This window comes from Equus przewalskii, chromosome 9 (genome assembly GCF_037783145.1).
Source record: "Equus przewalskii isolate Varuska chromosome 9, EquPr2, whole genome shotgun sequence".
NCBI lineage: Eukaryota > Metazoa > Chordata > Mammalia > Perissodactyla > Equidae > Equus > Equus przewalskii.
In genome coordinates this window covers 71,799,972-71,825,135 of record NC_091839.1, presented here as the reverse complement: position 1 = coordinate 71,825,135, position 25,164 = coordinate 71,799,972, and the positions used below count along the sequence as shown (strand labels likewise).

The 25,164-nt window shown below is 40.3% G+C and overlaps 1 protein-coding gene and 1 long non-coding RNA gene across 6 annotated transcripts in view; one reads left to right on the top strand and one right to left on the bottom strand.

Annotated features, from left to right (window-relative positions):
- Positions 1–25,164, bottom strand: part of TPD52L1 (TPD52 like 1) — a 98,986-nt gene that overhangs the window by 53,590 nt on the left and 20,232 nt on the right. The window contains exon 1 of one of the 5 annotated variants that reach the window (XM_070556980.1): positions 3,121–3,346. The exons of the other annotated variants lie outside the window; for them this stretch is intronic. The gene's annotated coding sequence lies outside the window, so the exon portion shown is untranslated. Of the gene's footprint in view, positions 1–3,120; positions 3,347–25,164 lie in introns of those variants that run through there. 5 annotated transcript variants of the gene reach the window in all.
- LOC139073403 (uncharacterized) lies at positions 3,281–12,518 on the top strand. The gene is made up of 3 exons (XR_011522098.1): positions 3,281–3,445; positions 3,866–3,969; positions 12,242–12,518. It is a non-coding gene; the product is annotated as an uncharacterized lncRNA (long non-coding RNA).

The window sequence follows — 25,164 nt, the reverse complement described above, 5'->3', positions numbered from 1 at the left end:
CCAGGAGAAAATCTCTTTTTCTCTTGAAATCTGGGTAGGAAAATAACTATTAAAAGAGATGGAAATGTGTGTTTGTAAATCATGAAATGTTTAGCAAAAATAAAATATGCAAGAATTAGAAAAGTTTAAGGCAAGTCATACACAAGAAAATGCAATGGCCAAATAAAATGTGAAAAGACAACTTCACTAGTAATAAGAAAAATGCAAGTTAAAATCACAAAGATATGCATACTTATATGGTGTAAGACAAACAACAATGTACAACTGAAATCTCACTATGTTATAAGCTATTATGACCACAAGAAAAAAAATTAAAGAGGAAAAAAAGCAAAATCACAAAGATATATTGCCGGGAGCCGTGGCTACATCATTTGATCGGCTGTTTGACAGGGTCCAGCCGATTAACGCCTAGGGGTGCAGGGTTGCCCCTTGGTGAAGATAACCGGCCAGCCCCTCACATAGTTCTGAAACCTGTGCTGCTTCTAATTGCCCTTCATTCCTTTTCCTTTCTTAACCTCCAGTTTTCACTCCTTTGGGTGGCTGCTTGGGAGGCACTACCTCCCGGGAAAATTAAATATAGTAAGAGAATGTGACCACCTGCAGGTAACTTTCAAGATATTTTTCAGTTAATTAACGGAGGAGCACACAGTCCCATCTGAGACAAGCAGAAAGGAATCCTGCCCAGATAAGATGTCGAATTAGGTTTATGGCCTCCATCTGGTTAATGTTTCCTTCTCCCTCCAGTTCTTTGTCTAAATATATATGCATCGTCCTTCTAAGTTTGCTGGTTAATTGGATGACCAAGAAGTATCTATATATTATTCTTGATCTTCTGCTTTCTGTGAAAATGTTATAGAGGTTTTCTCCTAAAAGCAATAAATAATAAGTAATTGATGAGTAGAAGGGCCGAGGGGTGCAGGGATGCCCCTCGGTGAAGAATGGCCGGCCGACACCCCTGATATTTTCTGAATTATATGCATGCTTTCTATCAAGGTTATGTCTATACTTATTTCTGTTTTTTATTCTTGAAGATATACAGTTTAGCTTAGCTTTTCAGCCCTTTACTTTACTAACAAAATGATACTTTCTCCGGCAGTGTGCTTAAGGGACTGTTAGCTCCACAATCTAAAAGACAAAGGAATGCTTTCACCCCCTAAAGGGAGCGAAAAAGTAAAGATGTTTAACTGCCCGCTGAGAATGCAGATAGCCCTGGGGATAAGACACCCTGGAGTTGCCTTTTGTTCCCATTAACCATCTACACTAATGGCGTAAATGATTGAGGGAGGCAGGGATGGTTCCACCAGGATGTAACCAGACGGACTGCTGTCCTGTCCGGAGGCCTGGACCTTCTCTCTTTGATTTAACTTTACCATGAATTACAACAGGTGTCTAGGTACCTATCTCTTTTAGCTTAGAGACAACAAACACTAGTTAGTTGCGGAGAAGACGATCATTAACCTTATGCTCTATAGAATAGAATGCTAATAAATATTCTTGTGCTCGTTTTTTACTTCCTTATCTCTCTGAGAATATTTGTAGAACTATTTCTGTACTAATCCTGAAAAATATATAAACGACACTTGTGCACAGTAAAGTTGGACTTGCTAACACCAACCCAAGTCTCATGTCCTCTTTATTTTCCCCTCACTGCGCCGACGCCGTCCATCCCTCAGGAACCTGGACTCAGCCGGGGCGGGACCCCGGCAATATATCATCTTTTCATCTAAGAGATCAGTAAAAATGCAGAAGTTGGATAACAGCCTGTGTTGGCAAGGCTGTAGCGAAATAGGTCCTCTAATACTTTGTTGGCTTCTGGACTGTGACAGCTGACTGGGGAGAGCCGTTGGCCCAGCCATCCACTCTTAAGGATCAATCTCAGAAAAAAAGGAGCAGACCTCAGAAGATAGGTATAAAATATTTACTGCAGCCTTGTTGATAGCGGCAGAAAACTACAAAAACCTGAATGCCCATCAGGAACAAATGAAACAAGCACAGCACACCCACACTGCGTACTATTTTTCAGTCTAAAAATAACCAACTGGAGTGACGTGTATTGACCAGGAGGAATGTTCCTTGTATGTTGTTAAATGTGGAAAGCAAGTTGCTGAGTTATGTTTGCACATGATTCACTTGGGGACAGGAATAAAAATTGTTGGGGAAGGCATGCATTGGACCCCCACATGGCTGAATAAGAATGGGTCTCGGGCCTGGAACACTTCCTCTCCAAGAGATAAAGACCCCACATAGCCTGTGCTGGGTTATCACCTAGTGAGGGATTCTCTCTCCCTATCTCAGGCGCAGCGACTTAAGCTTGTGTATCAATGGCCCTTAGGCATGCCCTCAGCTTTTCAGTATTTCAGACTCCACGGGAGAGGTTGGGATCCTTCAAATCATTGTTGGTAGTGGTAGAAACATGAGGAATGTACAGTAGGCCAATTGCCCTGCATCGGCTGTTGGGGGTAGGGAAATGACAGGATGGGACACAGACCCGCTGGCCATGAAGGACTGACACACACCATTGAAGCTGATCTTGCTCTGTCTCTTTCCTATGTAAGTAAAGTGTTGTTCCATCTAGTGCCGGATCGCGTTGTTTTCTGTGGCAACTCCAATACCAAGAAGCAATGGAAAGAAGTGTTTGGAGTCCTCCCCTGGGATTGGTACACAGTGTTCTGCTCTCGGGATTAATAATCAGTACTTGGGGCCGGCCCTGTGGCCAAGTGGTTAAGTTCGTGTATCTGCTTCGGCGGCCCAGGGTTTCGCAGGTTCAGATCCAGGGCACGGGCATGGCACCGCTCATCAGGCCACGCTGAGGCAGCATCCCACATAGCACAACCAGAGACACTCACAACTAGAATCTGCAACTATGTACTGGGGGCTTTTGGGGAGAAAAAAAAAAAAGATTGGCAACAGTTGTTAGCTCAGGTGTCAATCTTTGAAAAAAAAAAACAAACCAGTACACAGCACTCTGCTCAACAAAAACACCTTTTATATGGGAACATGGATGTCCATGTGTCTGTACGAGCACTGAGAAAGGTGAGAAAAGACACACTGAATTGTTAATGCTGGTTACCGCAGAAGGGTGAGATTGGCTAGGGAAAAGATTAACTCTGTTTTACATACCTCTGTATTACTTGGCTGATTACAAAAAGCACGCGCAATGGACTGAATGCCTGTGTCTTCCCAAAATTCATATCTTGAAATCATAATCCCCAATGTGATGGTATTATGAGGTGGGGCCTTTGGGAGGTGGTTAGGTCATGAGGGTGGAGCCCTCATGAATGGGATTAGTGCCCTTGTAAGAGAGGCCCCAGAGAGCTTCCTCACCCCTTCCCCAGTGTGAGGACACAGCGAGAAGACAACCAGCTGTCTATGAACCAGGACGTGGTCTCTCCCCAGACAGGAATCTGCCAGGGCCTTGATCTTGGACTGCCCAGCCTCCAAAACTGTGAGAAATAAATATTTGCTATTTAAGCCACATAGTCTATGGTATTTTTACTACAGCAGCTCAAGTGGACTATGACAGCATGTAATTGTTAAAAATTTTGAAAATTTGTATTTTAAATATAAATAAAATTTTAAAGGATTACAGAAGTTGAAAATCTTAGATAACAGACATAAGATACTGTCTATCCTAGTCAATTCAGGTAAGAAAGATAGTACTTAAATCCTGGCTGTTTATTTTTCAAACATTCAGAAAATGGGACTATAGGTTCAAGAGTCCCATGATGGCAAATACTATGTCACAGCTGTTACAGTAAAAGAGTCCTTCCTAACATCTAACCCAAATGACTCTCACTGCCATCAAAGCAAATGCCTCATTCCCATTCAGCTCAACCAACATTTATTTATTGTTCTCCTTTTTCAGTGGAATTCATGAATACACGATATCACCGATGTGGTATTATTATGCTTTAACAATTTTAACTGGGATGTTCAGCAAACCATTACTGAAGACAGACAACAAAAAAGGTGAAATGTGTTAAATGTCCAAAAATGGATTATTATTTATAAACTTTATGGTAAATTCATACAAGCGAACATTATGCATCATAAAATATCATTTTCCAGAAAAATAATGAATGATTACTTTAAAAGCTCAAAATATCAGGCTAATTTTAAAATACACAAAACTGTAGGTTCAAATTTTGTATCAAATATTATATAAAATTCATAGATTTTCTATGCATAGGAAAAGACTATGAGGGATGAAACCCATAAAAATCTTCAAAATTAATATAAATGGAAAGTGGATTTACTGGTGATTTTTTTCATTTACTTCAAACTACTTTCTTGTAGTCTTCAAATACTCTAAAATAAACAGATATTAAGGAAAAAATGTAGAACTTTCTAGATTGGCTTCCTTGGGGCCCCTATATCCTCCACCCAAGGATAAGCTGGTCTATGACATCACAGTAGGGCCTTTGATGGTTTTCCACTGGGTGAAATATAACCCCCTTCGCAGAGCATCAGTACCAGCGAGAGCCGCTCTGCATAGGGCCCTTCAGCTGTTCTTCATCAGGCAGACTACTCTCCAGTCACGCCAGCTCACCAGTCGTTCTCAGAGCACTGAGCACTTTCTGCTCCCATTCCTCTGCTCACACTTCTCTTGGGCAAGTCATGCCCTTTCCCACCATCTTCATGTGTCCAACTTCACTTCACCCTCAAAGCCCAGATCACATGGTGCCTACATGGTGAAGCTTTTCTCTGAGTTAACTGCTTCCTCATGTATATGTCTTACCCATTCTCTTGGTTCTGTCCTAGCACTTATAATATTATATGAATTTAGTGCTTATTAGTCCTTACTGATAAACTCTTCAAGAGTTGAGACACTGTCTTAATAATGTCTGAATCTCCAGCACTTAGCACAGTTGTAGTATGCAAGAGGAGTTAAAACCTACTGGATGAATAAGTGAATATATAGTTAAATAGAAACAAAGTACAATTGTATATCCCACAATCATGGAGAATTATTGGAACCTCTGTCCAAAAATCACCACAAAAACAGAAGAAATAAGAAAAATTGCTGGATTGGTAAGTTCTTTCTAAGCAAGAGGATCACAGAGTTTTGGAAGAGGACTGTCTTACAAATTGCAATTAAAAATTGAAATCAAAGGCCATTTTTTAAAAAATCTTTACTCAGAGAAGATAGATTTTTATATGTACAAGAGTAGAAAGAATAGATTAGTCTTTTCAACTCTCAATGTTATCACCAAAGGACAATACATGTACAATATATATATATCTATATATGTATATATATAGATATATATAAACCACTAAATAACTCATTTCATTTTATGGTTTTGGTATCAATGGGAGGCAAATGCATACTCTTCTAAATCATGAGTGATGATTTTATTTCAAATACAGAATGGGTGAAGGAACATGAGTGAATAAATCTTAACATATGCAAACCAAGTAAATCGGGTCTAGGCAGAGTGGATCTGGATTTTAGAAGGTGGCTGAGGGGACAGTGTCTGTGGAGACCAGCTGGACAAGGACAAGGAGAACACACAGTCCCAAAGTTCATCTCCCTTGTAAGAATGCTCTTGGTATCTTTCAGACAGTACTCACGTTGCTGCTGCAATCAGAAGTCACCAGCAGCTGCTGGAGTGTCCCATATTCGCAGACACACAGTCTTTGATCTCTGGAGATCAGTGACTACTGAGGAACATTTAAAAGTTAGGTCATGTTGAATTATTGAAAAATTGTGTATATATGTTTCTGAAAACATTTTTGATAGTTTGAATGGAAATTTTTTCAAAGAAAATGCATACCAAATCTATTTGTGACTAGTGCAATTGGGGTCTATTTTCAATACGTTTTTAACAAATTACTGAGATGTAGAGGTATTTTTTTAAAAATTGAAGATTAAACTATCTTAAGAATTTATTAATGGAATTTATAGCATGCTAAACACAGAAGCAGGAAGGAACCCAAGTTCTCTTTTAAAATCCTTCCTAGTTGGCAAACAAAACTGAAGATGAAAGTCTGCAAATAAGTTGACTGAAAGAAGGGTTTTGATAATAATCAGTGGCTTTGAAAATGTATGTTCCTTTAAAAAAGGCACCACTTTAGAAGTTTAACACAGACTAGAAGTGTCAAACATGGCAATGACTGCTGGTTCTCTCATTGGTCCCAGGTAACTCAGCCCAGGAATTTGGGTGGTGATCCACTCACTTAGGAGATTTCACCTGGAACAATTTAGAAACTCAATGAAAGCTGAGCTTTAAAAACTGTACTATGGAGCCAGCCCTGATGGCCTAGCAGTTAAAGTTCTGAGCTCTCTGCTCTGGCAGCCTTAGCTCGGTTCCAGGGTGAGGAACCACACCACTTGTCTATCAGTAGCCATGCTGTGGTGGTGGCTCACACAAAAGAACTAGCAGAACTAGAACTTACAACTATATACAATTATGTAGGGCAGCTTTGGTGGGGGGGTCAGGAGGAAGATTGGCAACAGATGTTAGTTTAGGGTGAATCTTCCCTGACAAAAACAAAAACAAAAAACAGCCCTATGACTACAAAGCATTTTTATGCATTGAGTCATTTTAAAATTTTTATCAACATCTGATTTTCAATATTTTATGACATGAGTACTCAATTCTAGCACATTTTACTTTTATATTTAAGGCAAGCTAAACTTAATGCCTTTTCTCCTTTAGAGTTTCATCTGACTTAAAATAAGACTATATGCAGAATTTAACAAGTGACATTCTTGGTCCAGTGTGCATGCAAATATCAGCAACTATTTAGTAAATCATACAAACCTAGCAAAAGGTTTTAGGCTGCATTATTGGTAAAAATTAAAATCAAGAAAACCCAGCCTTTGATCCTACAATCCATAGTTCAATAAACCAGTTGAATAGTTAGAATTGCTTATTTAAATTTTTTTTAAAATCCTTTACTTTCTTAGAATCCAGGAAACATTTTCTTTCACCAGAATTGGATTTAGTTTCACAGCAGTGTCTAGACCTATACACTCTGCTTCTTTAAGCACCAGATGAGGTCAATAATTACGTTAACATGTTCTTTTTCCAAAGGATGAAGGAAAATCTGCCAACCTCATCCCTTTTTTGCTATGACTTTAGCTGGATGGGTTTCTCAACCTTGGCACTATTGACATTTTGGGCCAGAGGAGTCTTTGTTGGGTCCGGTGCATGTTCAGTAGCGTGTATGGCCTGGGCCAGCTAGATACCAGTAGTACCCTTCCGCTCAGTTGTGACTATCAAAACGTCTCCAGACATTGCCCAATGTCCGCTGTGGGGCAAACCACACCCAGTTGAGAACCATTGAGGAAGCTGAGCTCTAGCACAGAGACAGCCCCACATCCACAATTCTGGCTGCTGGGCTGGAGCTGACACCTGTGTTCACAGTGTGTCACTCACTAGGCCAGGGGTTTTATTTTATGCACATTAATTCATATGGGTAGATATCACCATCCCTAATTTACGGATGTGGAAATTGATGTCCACAGAGAGAAAGTGGTTGAACTAGGTTCCCCTGCCTTTTCTGTATTCAGATGACCTATCACCTCAACGTGTCCCTTGACCTCTCAGCTTTGGAAGCTGGTTATGTGTTTGTAAATGGATTTCCCTGACCCCATGCATCCAAGCATGGGTGTGCAGGGAGAGAATGGGGGCAGCCACTGCCAAGTGAGTAAAACTGGAAAATAAAGGTGGGGCACTTTGCAATTTTTCCATCTCCAGCGAACAGCTGAAAAATCACTTAGCAACATGGCCGCTACAGGTTTCAAATACTGCACTAGACACCTTCAAAGACAACAGACACAGAAGACTCAAATCGCCTTCCAGGGTTTAAAGCACCGTAGGAGCCCCCAGGGGCCGCGAGCCTTTGGGTTGCCCTGCTGTAGTCAAGATCACGGGGAGCTAACCGCAGACCTTCTGTCCCCGACGGCGGAGAGCTTGGAATCCTCCTCTGGGGAGCAAAGCAGAGCTCAAGATCACACTCAGATCAGGCAGAGAGCCAGCGTCTTGGCTTAAAGCCCAGGGGACAATCATAGTTCCTGGAAGGGCTTTGATGGTGTCGACCTTCCCAGATCCTGGCCTCTGCTTATTTAACTGGAGCCACAGGCTCACTCAGAGGTCCCCAGGCTAACTGATCCCATTGCCAGCCCAACTCTGACCTAGAACTGTGGCATTTGCCCAGCCTCACCTGTGGATTCCAGCAGGGAGCTGCTGTTAACCACACTCTGCTGTGACATCTCCTATGTCTCCTTGTTGCTTCTTTTTGGACCAAGAAAAAGAAGACTCTACTATTTCAGGTAATGGACACCCAAATGACTTTTTTTTAGAAAGAAAGTCTTTCAAAGTCTCTGAAAATTAGATGGTACACCCCTCACTTCTGAGGTTTCATGGGCTTCAATTCCCTTTGGACTCTCCCACTTGACCAGTTATGTACACTTTCGCTTTCTTAGTTCCTGCCATTCATCTGAATCCTTAACACTAAAATGAAAGGAAAAGTAACTTGGCAGGTGGTTATAATCTTTTGGGGCCCATCTTAGTTGAGAGTAATAATTGAAAAGGCACTCTTGTTTCCAAAGTGTGGCCTAACTTCAAGAAAACATTGAACTACATGTTATTTAGAAATAGCAAGTTTGGAGGCCAGGACGGTGATGTAGTGGATAAGTTCACATGCTCTGGTTTGGTGGCCCCGGGTTCACTGGTTCAGATCCCGGGCACGGACCTACTACTTATCAAGCCATGCTGTGGCAGGCATCCCACATACAAAAAATAGAGGAAGATGGGCACAGATGTTAGCTCAGGGCCAACCTTCCTGAACAAAAAGTGGAAGATTGGCTGCGGATGTTAGCTCAGGGCTAACCTTCCTCAAAAAAGAAAAGAAAAGAAATAGCAAGTTGGGATACTCGATAAGTACTTTCATTATACTCTACTTTGGGTAGAAAACAGACTTTGCTTTAAAAAAATCCTTCCAACTCTTCTGCCTCTCAGAGTTCTGAACCTCACACTTAACACTCCAAAAAGTCTTTACTTTGGGGCCTGGCAGGGAGAAAGAAGGGAGTGTTCACCGATGTTGAGGATAAATGTTTCTCTAAAATTCTCCCTGGTAGAAAAAGAATTCAAAATGGGCATGCAAATGAGCTGCAGAAAATCAGGAAAGTTACATCTCTTGCATTTCTGAGCCTGTGAACTTGATCCTACCCACGCTATGCTGAACTGGATGGTCGGTGGCTATATGAGGTTCAGAACCATTTAATTAGAGATTATGAAGACAACAGACCCACCAAGATGAAGAAGTAAAACAATTCAAGGGTTTGGAAGGTCAAAGTGATAACACAAAAAAACAGATTTTAGTCTGGAAAAAGAGACATCGCCCAAGACTGTCCACATTGGGAGGCTTGTGAAAGGGAAAAGGCAGCAGCTCTTTTCTCAGCAAGCACGATTATGAGTCTGTCTTAGGAAATATTTTCACATTATAAATTAAATGTAACTCCTGTGATCCAGAAGAGGTTGGGGAAATCTTTTCTGGATCTCCCCAGCAGGAGATTCACCACACGACTGTTCTGATTAAAAGCACCGACTAGGCCAGATATCTCTGAGGAATCATTTTAAGGTTGCTGTTTTTATTTGCCTGCCTAATGATTTAGGAATATGACCACACCTCTGATCCTCAGGGGCAGGAATTCTAATGCTGGGCCTGCCACTGACTGGGCAAGTGGCTCTGAGCAGGATTCTAACCCACTCTGCCCTCTGTGCTTCCTGTGTCAAACACGGGGGGCCGCACGTCACACTTCAACCTGTCCAGATCCCACGGGGAGGAGGGAGGTGGAGAGTCTAAGAATACAGTCTGATATCAAATGCACAAATACGAGCAAAAGGAAAGTTCTATTTACAGGGAAACGTGTTGTACAATTTTAATGGAATCTGATAAACACCAAAGACAAATTATGGATAAAATAAACATTCATTTCAAGTTACTCAATATAGAGTACTTTATATAAGCTAACAGAAAAATAGCCATTTAACATGCACTACATTTTTTAAAAATAACTTGGTGATCGTTGGTCTTGCATTGAGACAGAAGCCCAGGTGATAATTATTTACATTTCCTTTATCTGGAGGACAACATACCAAAACCTGTTTATATATTAAAACTATAATGAAGCTCTTACACTATCAAAAACAGTAATTAAAACTGCCCCAGATGTTTCTGTGGCCAAGTTCATGTTTGATCTTATTATTTCACTGTGACAGTCACAAGGATTAAGGAGATGAGATGAGGATTTAAGAAAAAATATAGACAGTCTTAAAAACAACCACAACTTTGGAAGCTATGGAAAGCTGATCTTTCCTTGTTTTCCTGACCTTTTGATGATTCATACATTTAGAGCCAAATTTAAGAGCATCATTCCAGGCCAGCTGAGTTGGAATCTTTGAGGTCAACCTTGAACATCTGTGTTTTTTTAAGCCCCACAGGTGACACCAACAGATAGCCAATGTTGAAAACCACTGATCTTCAATAATATAATATGATGTAAGTGGCACCACTGTGAGCCACTTACATCATATTATATATACATATATATGTGTATTTTGTTTTCACTTTCTTCTTTTATTGGGAAGCAGACACAGGGCACATCACAAGGTGAGAAGCATCCTGACAGCTCCTGGCAAGACCCAGGACAATGGTAGCCAGAATCAGGGATACCACTGTGGTCAGACCTACGCCCAAGTCCACAGAGGTACGAGAAGAGGTGGACCCCTCCATACCCTGGTCACCAGCCTTTCCCAGGAAGATCAGTGGACCCATGGTGACATCTGCTTCTTCTGTCATGTGCCTACAACTGCGGGAAACAGACTTGTGCCACTGTCTCACTAGGTAGGACGGCCTTCTGGAATGACATGGAATGCCACAGCCAACCTTACAGCATCGACAGACATCAGCAGTGCCTTTACTGGGGACCAGCTATTGGAGGACTTTGCTCTCATGAAGCTTAAGAGACACATGCTATGCAGACAAGCCACAACTCACCTGGCTGTGGTAGTGCTATAGTACAACAGGGCACTGTGACAGAGCGACTGGGGACAGGGCTTCTGTCTCAACACAAGACCAACAATGGTTTGAGAAGCCAGAGAAAGCCTCTCTAAGATGGGTCAGTAGTGTGGCACCAAGAAGGAGCTGCCATGTAAAATCCAAAAGAAAAGAGATTTCCAGGGAGAGGTCACAGCTAGTTCAACAGTCCTAAAGTTAAAATCTGCCTGGTCCATCAAAGGACCAAAAGGTGCAAGTGTTGATTAGAGCAATGCTCAAGAGGACAATGCTGATTTATCTGGTATTATCAGGGAATTTCACAAAAGTACCTTTCCCACAGATGTAAAGTTTGCTTAATGTTAAGCTATTTAAAAATGACTCATTTTATACAAAATCTTTCTCTCACTGAAGAGTGATACAAAAATGCATAACATGCTTCTTATCCTCAAAGAACAGAGTAGAGATCCTCAATGTACCCAGCCAGCTAGAAATCAAAAAAGAATGTATTAAACGCTTTAGCCAAGGTCTAAACCACGTACTACTGGCACAAATAAAGAGTGTTTAATTTCAACAGCTAATCCTGAAGATCTTCACAGAGATAACGTTGTCTGAGGTTGGTCTTACAAAATAAGGGGATTTTGACAGGTGGAGATGGGGAAGGGGATCGTGTAGGGAAGAGCATGGGCAAAGTTTCAGAACCATCAAAGTTCGGGTACGGTAAAAGCATGAAGAGCTGCTTGGACTAGCTGGGGTTAGGCTTCTAGGGGAAGGTCGTAAGAAAGATACCAAAAAGGATGTTTGGTCCAGGTCCTAGAGGCCTTGAATTGGAAAGGAGATGGAGGCAGCTGAGAAGCACAGAAGATTTCTGAGCAGGGGAATGAAAAAATAAGAGATGTGCTTGAGGAAGAAAATGTTACCTTCCTGATGCTCTGATGCTACGCGGACAACCTCAGGGGCTGCTGAGTTATAAATGGCCCTTACATCCGTCCACAAAAAGCTCAGAAATGCCGAGAATGTAGAGCTGGTATTTCTTCCAGATCTTTCCCTGGTGTCAAATGCCATTTCTAATTGACTGGAAACTAGAAGTTGCCAAAGGGAACAAAAAAGTCACACTTAATATTAATCTATAACTGAGTGAATAAGCTTGAAATCCAAAAGTGGGCCCGGTCAGCTCTTGGATACTGAAAGGCTTGGGGCCTTGTATTAACATTTTTTTTTTTTCACTTTTCAGAAAACTTTTCCACAGAATTCTCTGACTGTCTAAATCATGATGATCTAAGAGAACCGATCTATAAATTGAACTGCCAGTGTTATCCTCAAGAGAAACAAAAGCCCTTTGGGTTGTGAGCTCCTTGAAGGCCTGGGCACGGGCTTTATCCCCACCCATTCCCCAGCTCACTCTGCAAGGCTCATGGAGGAGATGCCACATAATGAAAGGAAACAGCCGTGTACCCTTACTAATGTGATGCTGGAAGTGGGAGAGGAGGAAAGACACACCTAGAGTCTAATACATTTTTTCATATATATTTCTTTTATATGTATATATATTTCACATATATGTGTTTTGCATGTGTATGTTTTCCATGAATATATGCATTTTACATATGTTTCATATTATATATACACACACATTTTTCATATATAGGGAGGCTGTTTTCCATCCTTTCTCAGCACTCCACAGCTGTAGGTACCACCTGAAGCTATGCCATCACAGAGAGAACTCTTCATGTAGGAAGTCACAGAAAAATTGCTTGGGGATTTGTCAGCCCCTCTTCAGCCCACTGGTTCTCAGCTATATTTCCATCACAGTGCTCCTGAGGGCTACAGCACACCCCTCAGGAACAGTGACTCAGTGTGGTAGTGACCTTCCATGCATGGTGAGCACAGGCCCTCCCCCCACCCTGCTGACCCAGGAAAGCAAATCAGACAGAATAGGGAAGAGGAAGACAATGGCAATGGGAATGCAGATGGGAAAGGGAAGATGAATGGAAGCAGATTGAAAAAATTCCCTAAATCCTTCTGCCATATCCCAAGGGGGTGGGGGGACAGGGCTTCACCCCAATCCCCACTCCCTAAATGGAGAACCACAGTATAATTCAAGAATTTGGCCTTTGGGTTACGACGGGCCTCAACCCTGTGCTAGCAACACAATTATTAGCTGACCAATCCTGCCATCTTGTTTAGCTTCCTCAACCTTCACTTTCCTCATCTGTAAAATAGAGAAAATGATAACTACTATCTCTAGCAGTTGTTTAGAGGATTAAATGAGATTAAATTATATAAACTGCTGGGTCCAATGTCTGCCACATAAGGCTAAGGAGTAGATGTTAGCCATGATTATCATAAACAACCAGCCAGGCCTGACCTCCCCCGTCAGTGCCCTTATAATTAAATGTTTGCCATGGAGGACATGGATGCTAATAAAATCTTTCAGGAAATCAGGAGGGACCCTTGTGACAGACCCAGCTCCCGTTGAAGTGGCCACACAGGGATCTGGCTTTCTCAGTAAGGTATGTGTGTGCGTCAGGTGCAGAGCATGAAGGAGGCGAGGCCCAGGGGACAATGCAGAGCACGAGGGATGGGCAGCGGTCAATGCAGACGCAGGCCCACCCACCATAGCAGACCATGGCAAAGCACTTGGTGGGTGTTTGGAACCACGGCTAAGAGTCTCTTTTCTCTTTGGGTTCTTATTATCTCTCAGAAGAGTGCACTCAGCCCTAGCCAGCAACTTAACAAAGAGGAAAAAAAATCGATGCTTATTTCCTTAGAAATGAAGATAGGCAGCAGGAGGCCTCCCTGTAAGGTGCTGCTGCACACAAAAACCCAGCCTTTCTCCGAAGGGGGTGCTAGTGGATGAAGCAGGAGCTCTCTGGCAACGGTATGTCCCCTGGTGAATAGGTGATGTCACAGCAGGTTCTTTTCCATCAAAGGGACAAAGTCTGAATGAGTCGCATCACAGCTGCATGCCCATTTCTCCTCCCCGTAATAGACTGGGTTTCCAGTTACCAGCAAGGACATTTTGGGATCCAGAAACAGTTTAATTGCTACAGATTAACCCAAAAGAACTTCATGCAGCTAGGGGCACTGGGTTTTGAAACCCTTGGCATTAAGGGCAGATGTCAACAGGACCGGGTGGTAGTCATACGCCTAAAGCTGAGTTCTAGTCAGGTTCATCAGGAAAACAAAAATTCCCACTTGGAGTCAAAGCCATCCTCAATCCTTCCCATGATTCTCCTACAACAAAGGCCCTGAGGGAACAAGGAGGAGAGGATATAGTTTTCTCCTCTGACAGCACATGACAGAAGTCATCAGGACAGCTGGTGGCCATGTAGTCACTACGTCAGGTCCTTCATTCACAATTTTGTTCAAATCTTTTATGATCTACTTCAATTCTGGCTTAGAACAGCAAGTTCCGTATGCTATTACACCGTGCGAATATTGGCTCTTTTAAATTTTTCTTGAACTTACCTTGTTAAAAAAATAATAACAGTTCATTATGACAAGGTATGTGTGTGTCCAATGAACAGAACAAGGAGGGAGAAGAACAGGTTTCTGAGGGCCACAGAGGACTGTGAGGTGTCCTACAGTTGTCCATTTCTTCCTTGCTCATGGCTGTCTCTCTCCTCAGAGGACAGAGAGAGAGACATGCTCAGAGCGTGTTTGGTCTTATACTCAGAATATCCGTGCCGTGTTTCTCTATTTTGACAAACCACATGTGAGAACAGCCAGCCAAATGGAAACACGGCTGTTCCTCAGTATCTATAAAGCTGTGCCAGTGAGATTTGACAGTGGGTAGGTTCCTCTACACTGTTTCAGTTAGAAAATAATACAATTCATCCAATTTTGAATACATTGTTATCCCTTCACCATTTCCTTTTGAAATTAAGGAAAAAGAATTAAATTCATATTTTGACAGAACCTGGAGTAGGATATTTGGTCTCTCTCTTCTTCATTTAGAAGAGAAGAGTGGAAAAGCCGCTGCCCGTGCTCATGGAAATACATCAGGCAGGTGGACAATGGAGGGGATGCAAGTGTCAAAGGACAATCGGTTCTTCTGCAAAATCATCCACTAGGAAATAAGGCTGGGAATATTACTGAGAATAAAGAAATGGAGAAAATATAATTTGAACAAAATACCCAAACACACACACACACACACACACACACACACACATGCATGTACACACACACCAAGAACAAAACAAGAACCCCAGGTCAGTGAGGACTATTCAATTTTAGAGAAAACATTAGGCATAGTTTCGAAGACAACCGAAAATAAAATTCTATTAAGGTTCCATATAACACATATGCTATAATGCAAATCACTGTAGTCAATGTGTAGAGAAGAGACAACAGAAACAGATGGTTCCACATTGTTTCCTTGGTATAGCAAAAGAGACTATACTGAATACATCCTAAAAACTCTAAAGCATGCTAATGTAACATTGATGGCTCTTGGGCCCATCGATTTCCCATCATCAGGTTGGTTGTTGCAATGACTCCCACATGCCACCTACTTCAGTACCCTTTTCAGAGAGAACGAGCTAGGACTTATTCTCAAAATGGAGCACCAGGGACAATAGTCTGCTTCACTTGGGATTGGTCACAAGTTTGGTGTCTCATTTTTTGACAGTCCTACAAACCAAAAAAGGCATATTAATTCTTGCCAGTCACAAAGTCACAGCTGGTAGAAATAGTTCAAATTACGACCAATATAGTTCATAGAAACTATTTCTAGTCTGGCACTCCAGTTACTTTGAGGTTAACTGTCTTCAGCTTTAGAAAGAAGTGCCAAATGTCTTAGGAACAGAAAGCTCTGTCCATACTTCCTTCCTATCCTAACCCCCAATACTTCAATGTTGGTAGAAAATTCTAGTAAAGGAAGGAAAGTGGAGGGTGAATTTTAGGGGTACCTATAATTTGACTTTCTACATCTCAGCATACCCTTCTTGTTATGTAGTTTTTCAAATGTAAGTTATCACTGCTCTTGCTTTTACTTTACAATCTTCTTTCTGTGATACTTATTAAAAAACTTGAAAAAAAAGGCCCAGTTTATTTCAAATACTCATGTAGTCAGGAAATAAAATCAAGTTTCTACCATATCAGATTTGGAACTACTTCAGAGTGAAAAAGAAATAACAGCGAGGTGGTGAAAGGAGAATTATGGAAAAGTACCAAGGAGAGAGACTGCCAATCTTCCTCTCCGCTCTTTCCCCACGTGATGAACTCTCTCTTGACAACACCCACAAAATCAAAGGCATCAATGTTAATCAGCGGGAAAAAATAAGTTCTATTAAAAAACGAAAGTTAACGGCAGGATGCAACAGTCTTTCTTTCCTAACGAATATCTAAAAAAAATTTTTATACACATAGCAAATTAGGTATATGTGCTACAAAGGATGACGTAGGCAGAGTCCATTTTCCACCTTCTTTTTTAAATTCTTTGCTCCCAAATTCAGTCAGATATGACACACATCATTTTCCTTTGCAAAACATGAGCCAGGTTTTCAAACTTCTGCTTTAAATGCCTGTACATCAACCTCCTCTGTGTTCATGGCCCACACAAATCCTGTATTTGGAAAGGAGTACACAACTGATCTTACTGGTCCTAAGAAAACTTAATTTGGCAGTTTGCCCAACTGGGGTAATTACTATTAATTACTGCTTAGTTTGGTATGGAAATTCTTCTTTTGCCAACTTGAGCATGCAATTTTAAAGTCTAAGTGGGAAAGATAACTCAAGAACGCTTAGGGCAGAGGTGAAATCGACTGCGATGCCTTCTAGTTACACCAAGATGACCAGCCTTCTCATGGCAGTCCCAACTGTTCGAGAAAAATCATTACCTAAGCCATCTACCACCACAGTAAAAAGGTATCTGCCCTCAGTTTAAGCTAATTATCTAGAAGTATCACAATGCTTTGCCTAAGATTTAAAACTACCTTAAGGAACCTGCTATCAGAAGGTCGTTCACATAGGATGGCTTTACTGGCATAGACTAAATAAAGCAAAAGACACCCAGGTCTGGATTTGACCTCTCTGAGTCACTGCCCTGCCAGCCCAGTGAAATCTTCTGACCAGGGAATGTCATACATGCAGTTTGATAGGAGTCCTTTGATGCAGTATTTTTTTCAAACTGTAGGTCACTAACCCATGTAATGGGTCACAAAGTCAACTTACGGGCTGTGATCAGCACTTTTTAAATGAAATAAAATACAGTAGAAATTATTGGAAATGCACATGGTAAGGGCAAGGAATATTTCATGAAATTTTGATTCAGTTATGGTCATTTTATATACACACACACACACACATGCAGGCACACAGCAACATGATACTGTGCAATATAAAATGTATTTGTTATTCTGTATCAAGGTTTGAAAAGTTAGAAAAACACTTCTAAGAAGGATATTTAATTTCATTGTTTAATATAAAATCTAAAAGTTCACACACTACCAATATAATTCCCTCTTTCCAACAAGGTAAGGGTGGGAACAAACGGACGAGAGAGGCCCCTTTTAGCTCTACTCAGAATGTGGCTGTGGGAGTAAGAATCGTCATCTACCACATGAAGATGATAGATCCACTGAAGGATAAAAATGTGCCTTTCCACTTAGATAACAAGTTGATGACGCAGATATCTTCACAGAGGAACGAGGCACTGTAAAATTTCCATTGGAGTCACTAGTTTTCTCAGCTATGGTAACTTGTTGTGAAACCTAAGCAGCTGTGAAGGCTTTGGTGGAATGTGCAGTATGCCTGGATAATTACGAGATATCTTACTTAATTGGTGATGCCATAAAACCTAGCCACCTTCTCAGTAGAAACTTCCAAAACAAGATCTCTGTTAATTATTCCTAAATGTGAATTGCTCCCCTTACTCCTCCCTCCAACCGCCAGCTAAAACACTCTGCTCCTCAGCATCTGACAGTTTCTGGATTTAAGATAACACAAGACTTCCTTTATTCTTTGGCAATGCATGTTTGGATGTATGTGTGTATATGCACATACAGTATATAATTATACATACACAATTTTTTGCCACTGTTTGACAAAAATGGCAGCATATTTATCTACTCCTCTGTGTCTTGCTATTCTTACCTAACCCTTCATAATGAATATATGTGCCAAATGGTACAGCTATAACTCATTCTTTTAAGTGTGGAATTATGATAAGCAAATATTGAATGTATTTAAAGTGCCCTGTTGATGAACATGTATTTATTTCACTTTTTTCTGGAGAATTCATTCAGTGATGCAATGAATATCTTTGTGCATGTATCATTACACAAGGTAGCTTTAGTTTCAAAAAATTCCAAGAGAAGAATTTAAATTTTAATAGATGCTGCCTGATTGTTTTCCAAAAAGACTGGAGCAATTCACACTTGCACCAGCAACACGTGAAAGTATTCTCTTTCTCCGTCCTTCTCAGCAATGGGAGTTACCACACTTACAACTTTTTGCCTGTCTAAGGTCTATAACACAATATCTTATCATTACTTAAATCTGCATTTCCCCAGAATAATTAATTTAAGCATCTTTTCATATGCTGTTGGATATGCTTTTCTGTAAATTGTCCATTCAAATTATTTGCATATTTTTCTGTTGCTATATCAAATGATTCGTTTTTTTGTATTTTATTAATATTAACCCATTAACTGCTATATGTGATGAAATTCTTTTTCCAACATATTGTTTGCCTCTTGAATTTGATAATATCTTTTGCCATGCAAATATTTTTAAATTTTATATAGGATAAAATGTCTATTAGTATTTTTCTTTTGTACCTTCTGTGTTTCCTTTCTTGGTTGAAAGAGTCTCCCCAGTTATTACATTGTACATAGTCATCTCATTTTTAATATTTGCATTATTTCATTTTTTATAGTAAAGACTTTAATATAAAATTAACTTTGTAAGGCATAGAATAAGAGTCAAACTTTATTTTTTTCAGATAGATAGTCAATTGTACTAGCACTTGTTATTAAATAAAGCATATTTCCCACTGAATTGCACATATTAAATTCTAGTATATTCCAAGATCCATTCTGGACTCCATTTTGTGGTACTTATCTATGATGCCAATACCATACTGTTTTGATGAGTGACTTTACCATGTATATTAATAGTCCCTAAGGAAACTCCCGTCTCCACCCAGTTGTCTTCATCATAGTGCCTTGTCTCATCTCACACATTTATTCTTTATAAGTACTCTAAGAGTATTTTATCCAACTCCACAATACCTTTGTTGGGACTTTAAATGGATTTACATTGAATATAGTTAATAATTTATCTATTGCAGTTTTAAGTTCTCCTTGGATCAATTTTGGTAGTTTATATTTTGCTATACTTCCTCTGGTTCAGAGGTCAGCCAACTATGGCTTGCAGGTCAAATCTGGTGATCTGTCTGCTTTTGTAAATAAAGTTTTATCGGATCATAGCCATGCCCCCTTGTTTTTATAATGCCCATGGCTTCTTTTGTGCTACAGTGACAGAATAGAGTAGCTGTTACAGAGACCATATGACTTGCAAAGCCTAAAATATTTACTATATGTCCCTTTATAGAAAAAGTTTGCAGATCCCAGCTCTAGGTTTAAAATTTAGTTTCCAAAAAGTTACACATGGTATTCTCCAGCTTCTAAAATTTCTTCAATATTTTAGGTTTTTTTTTTTTTTTTACATTTCTAACTTTGCTCTCTTTTTTTCTGGAAATAGGTTCACAAGAGGTTTCTGTCTTTGCAAAAATTAACTTTTGGATTTACTTATCTTTTCTACTCTTTTCATTGTTGCTGTTTTCAATTTCATTCATTTCTGCTATCATCTTTTAAAACCCTCTATTCTTTCAGTGTATTTTTTTTTCTAGTTTCTTAATTATTAACTTTTATGACTTGTAGTTACTCTGTGTCTCATGGATTTTGGAGTGTTCCACTTTTCACTGTTTTCCAGATAGTTTAGAATTTCATTTTGATATTACCTTTGGCCCAAGTGTGTTTCTTAATTTCCAAGTTGTTAAAAATTTGGAGTTACATTTTAATATTTATTTCTAATGTTGTTGGACAATGATTAAAGGAAGTGCTCTGTAAAAGCCCCTCTGAATTTTTTAAGCTATTCTTTGGGCCAAATTCTTCAGTCTTTTTTCTAAGTGTTTCATGGCACCCAGGGAGTTAGGAAAAGAACATGAAGTTCTATATAAAGTTCTATAATATATCTTATTTTTATTTTATTTTTTTTTGAGGAAGATTAGCCCTAAGCTGACATCTGCCACCAATCCTCCTCTTTTTTAACTATATTTCTTGTAGCAACTCTCATCTATGTTTTTATTTTTATCCCAATAGTCTCTCTCTTTACATATGAGTATTTAGCTCTTTTACTTATTTTTTAATTTTTTTGGTGAGGAAGATCGGCCCTGAGGTAACAGCTGTTGCCAATCCTCCACTTTTCCTTGAGGAAGATTGTTGCTGAGCTAAAATCTGTGTCAATCTTCCTCTACTTTGTATGCGGGATGCTGCCACAGCATGTCTTGATGAGCAGTGTGTAGGTCTGTGCCCAGTATCCAAACCCACGAAGCCCAGGCCGCCAAAGTCGAGCACAGGAAATTCACTACGCCACTGGGCTGGCCCCTCTTTTACATTTTAATGTAACAATAGTATACTTGATTGTTTTTCTAATTTTATATTTACAATTTATTGTTTTCTCCTCTTTTTCTCTTTCCTATTTTGCTGGCTTGGTAGAACTTCTATTCATTCCTTTTTCCTCTTGTTAATTTGAAAGCTCTACTACTCTTTTCAATTCCACAATTAGCTTCCCTTCACAAATATCTGTTTTTAAATCTGAAAATTAAATGCCTAATACTAGTAATCAGACAAAATCAAATGTCCGCTATCTTATCCCAAACAAAGTACCAAGTATTTCTTCCTGCCAGATAGGTTATTCCTACACTGCCACTCCCCCTGCCCCACAGGACGAGAGCTTGGAGTCCCTCCCCACGTGGATACACTCGCCTCTACTGCAAAGTCCCAGAAGCTGACGTCCTCAGAGTCAAGGGCCACATGTGACTCTGGTTTTGGTCAGTCAGAAGGTCCCTGTGTCCCCCCTCACCTCATGGTGTGACTCGTCCATCTTACTGGTGCAGACAGAAGCAGGTGTAGCACAGTTCTGTAGCCAATGGCTGGAGCAGCGGCTTGGTGACAAGGCAGGCCCCAATGGTGGGAGCAGCTTCCTGGTCTCAACTGCTTCTTAATAGTACCCAGGGCAGCAGGAACATGGGGCCCCAGTTCCGGGGAGTAGCATTAAGAGTTGTTCCTGAAAACTTAGTGTCTACTACTTCAGCCATATAATGCTTCTGAGGCCATTTAACGTGACTCGGTAACAGATTCCTTCCTGTTTAAAATGGATGAGTGGGTTCTGTCCTCTGCAATTGGACCCTGAATGATACTCCCCCTTTCTCCCCATAGAACTCTCAGATTTTACTGAGATAATAATTTCGTACTTTTGGTTTTAGACAAAGTTTTCCTTTCAACATGTCTCTTCTTTACCTGTTTAGCTCTTATGTTACACATTCCCAATCACTATCATTATTTATTTATATTTAACCAACATCTGAGAGTCAACCAAGTTGCCAGGAATTGGGTTTTGCAGAAAAAAAGGACAGCTAAAACTTGATCCCTGTCTTTTTGTTCTATAGTCAGCTTCACAGATTTTATTAATATTTTCCAATTTTATTCCCATGCAATCCAGTGATGCTTTGTTCATTGTTTTTATTAAAGGAACTTAGCTAAGGTCTTCCAGTGGAGTCATATAGAGAAATATCAACATCAGTATGTGTTCCATTCAAGGCCCTTCACTGGGCACTCTTCATGGATCTATGCTTCTTTCAACTATTGATACCCTATCATTTCTAACTACAAAATCTGGCCCCAAGCTCACGCTTCCAATAGGTTCTCCCGTGTAGTTCCAGGTGGCCACCCTGAACCTTCTAGATGCTTCAGAGTTCTACATGCCCTTTAATGCTGCTTTCCAAATATTCTTTTCATCTCTATTCACTGTATAAGGACTAATTCTATTAGAAATTCCTCAGAAAAGAAGAATTTGTCTTTTTGGCTCTCCTCATAGTTTATAATACAGTGATTGGTATGAAGTACTCAAAAATAATATTCCTTGCACTTTTAATACCCACAACATATGTGTGTAGTCATATGTGGTATATAAACACACACACACACACAGCAATTTTTGAGTACTCAGTGCACAAGTTACTTAAAGTCTCTAGGCCTCCATTTACTCATCTGTGAAATGGGGACACTGTCACCAGCCACGTAGCTGTGTTTTGGAACAGATTAAATGGGATCCTGTATGGTCATGCTTACTTAGCAGTGGTTCAGGATGCCAAGGTGAGGAAATCGTAGGGATGATGATGTCTGACAGCCGAGCCAGTGCTCCTAACATTCTGACTCCCTCAGCTGTTCTCAGCCAAGTTCATTTCATGTCCTCTTCTTCCATGTCCTTTCTTGTACTCTAAAAGCAGAGGCTACTTTAAGAAGCTGTACCCAACGCCTGGAACATCATCACACACCCAGATGGCAGGTTCCCTCCCTTTCTACCTTCAACCAACTCTCAAAAACCACCCCCTCAACAACCCCTTCCTGACTGACTATTACAGAGGAAGCCACGCTGCTCCACCTCACTCTCTAAAAATGCAACTCCTACAACACTTTGCTCACGACTTCAGCTCACGATGCCTGAAAAAGGCAGCTTGTGCTGACACATGGTCAAAAGCGACACAGCACTGTGCATTTGTTCACTGTTCACATACTTCCCCTGTGCCTCTATGTGCTTTTGATGTTGGTACATCTGCTTTTGAGAAGGCACAGTTGCTGTTTAAATTGGTTTGTACAATGCCCGGCCAAGTAACACACATTTACAAACTTTGGCTTAATAAAGGCCCCTGGCAGTGACTCAACAGCTCTGTCTACCTGCCTTCCTAGGGACTCTTGGTCATTATGGTTAACTGGTTTCTAGAAAGTACAGCTTCAGAGGAGCACTGTAGTGCCTCCCTACAGCCAGAAGCGTCCTAGAGGCAGCCTTGCCATAAGAACTGCCCTGAAGAGGTGATCTAGACAGGAGCCACCAGGAGAGGGGCAGTTCAAAGTCAACTTTCCAAATGAAACTCAACTGCCCCAGAATCTCCCAAATGTCCTAGAGACTCCTTAACGCTGGAATCAGTGCACTATCCAACACCGACTCACTCCAGTTCTCCTGGGAAATCCTGGCCTTCGACAACCTGAGAGGAGACAGAAATTGTCCAAAGATCTATGGCTCACACCATGCCGAGGCAAACCAATAAGGCCTGGATGTTCATAGTTACCTGTGCTGCCACATTCTAGCATCCGTTCTAGTTCGTGATTATGTCCCCAAAATCCATACATTGTGTAGCACACAGAAGACGTTCACCAAATGTTTGTCAGTAAACAAACAGTACCACAAAATAGCCTATGCTTCTAGCTAGGTCTGTCCTTGGTGCTAGCGTAAGACACCCAAATTCATCTAGTCTGATATTTAAATCCCACAATGCTGGTTAAGTCTTGATTTGGCTTCCTCTCTCTTTGTTCTCTAGAAAATAGATGGCATGGACACGATAAGATAAAATAGCTAGTTTGCCTCCACATTATCACTGAACTTCCCAGCTGCCTTAGCTCCTTGTTGAACCCTGGCTGAAACGTTTCTTCAGTCTCTTAGGTGGGTCTGTTATTTAGTTCTCTTGGTTATTCCTAATCCTCCTGAAGAAGTATTTTATATTCTAACCTCTTAGTCTTCCTGAATTTTGGTCTTGGCCTTGTTACTTATACTGATCACTTAGATCCCGTATTATCAGGTTTGCTTGTTAATTGCTACAAATTAATTACTACAGGGTATAAATAAATAATGACATCACATTCATTACATCATCTCTTGGTATCCATGACGGATTGGTTCCAGGATCCCCACAGACACCAAAATCCACTGATGCTCGAGTCCCTTATATAAAACGGTGCAGCATTTGCATGTAACCTAAGCACATCTCCCCTATTTAAATCATCTCTAGATTACTTATGATACTTAGTATAATATAAATACTATGTAAATAGTTGTTACACTGTATTGTTTAGGGAATAATGAGAAGAAAAAAAAAGTCTGTATATGTTCAGTAAAGACACAATCATCACAGGGCTTTCCATCAGCAGTTTGCTGAATTCTCGGATATGGAACCTTCAAATATGGTGGGTTGACTGTACTTGGTTCATTGCCATCAGATTCTTTACCTTTCTACATCTTAAAGAGAAAAACAAACTGTAGGCTTGAACTTAACCTCTAACATTAATTTAAGCCATCATTTTCCCCTCCTCTGGTTCCAGCTTTGTAATCTGCACAAGGGCAGCAGCCTCCTTCACACCGCCAGAAGGCACTGTGAACACTCACAATTAGATGTACTGAAAAGCAGTCAGCAAATATAAATGGTAATAGCAAGTCATGTAGCTGCAATTCTGTGGGTCCTCAGAGCAGGAAGCTGGTGTGATTCTGTTTCTTTATTTAAAAGCACTCTGAGAAGTAAATAGAAAATATTCTTGATACCTGAATGTATCATTAGAAAGACGGGGAGCAGTGTTTTATATAGATGGTAAACAGTCCCACTTCATGTTTTCAATTGTAAGCTGAATTCTCCAGAATGGGGTAATTAACACTCTCCTTTATGTTCTCTGATCAAGAAACAGCTGAAAAAATATACATACATATATATATCATATATTTTTATTTATTAATTTAAAATTTATGTACAACATAATTTAAATTTGCAAATTCTAATATGTCCGTAATTTCAGAAGCTTCAAGTTAAAGAAAAATTTTGCTCAATTAAAAAAAGTGGCAAACCATGCTTGGCACTAACTGTGTCCAATTAACCACAGCAAGTGGTAGGTAATTCTGGGAAAAGACTCACTTTCAAATAAATTTGTCTTTGAAAACCTAACAGTACAAGCCTGCCTTCCTCTTTCTTCCTTACCTTCCTTCTGCCTTCACTCCATAAAGGAGCTGAACCGGCTTACACCATCATATCTGATGAACTAACCATTACATCGAAATAAACTAGAGTTTGTGCAGCAGTTATTTTAAGAGACAAAAGGAAAC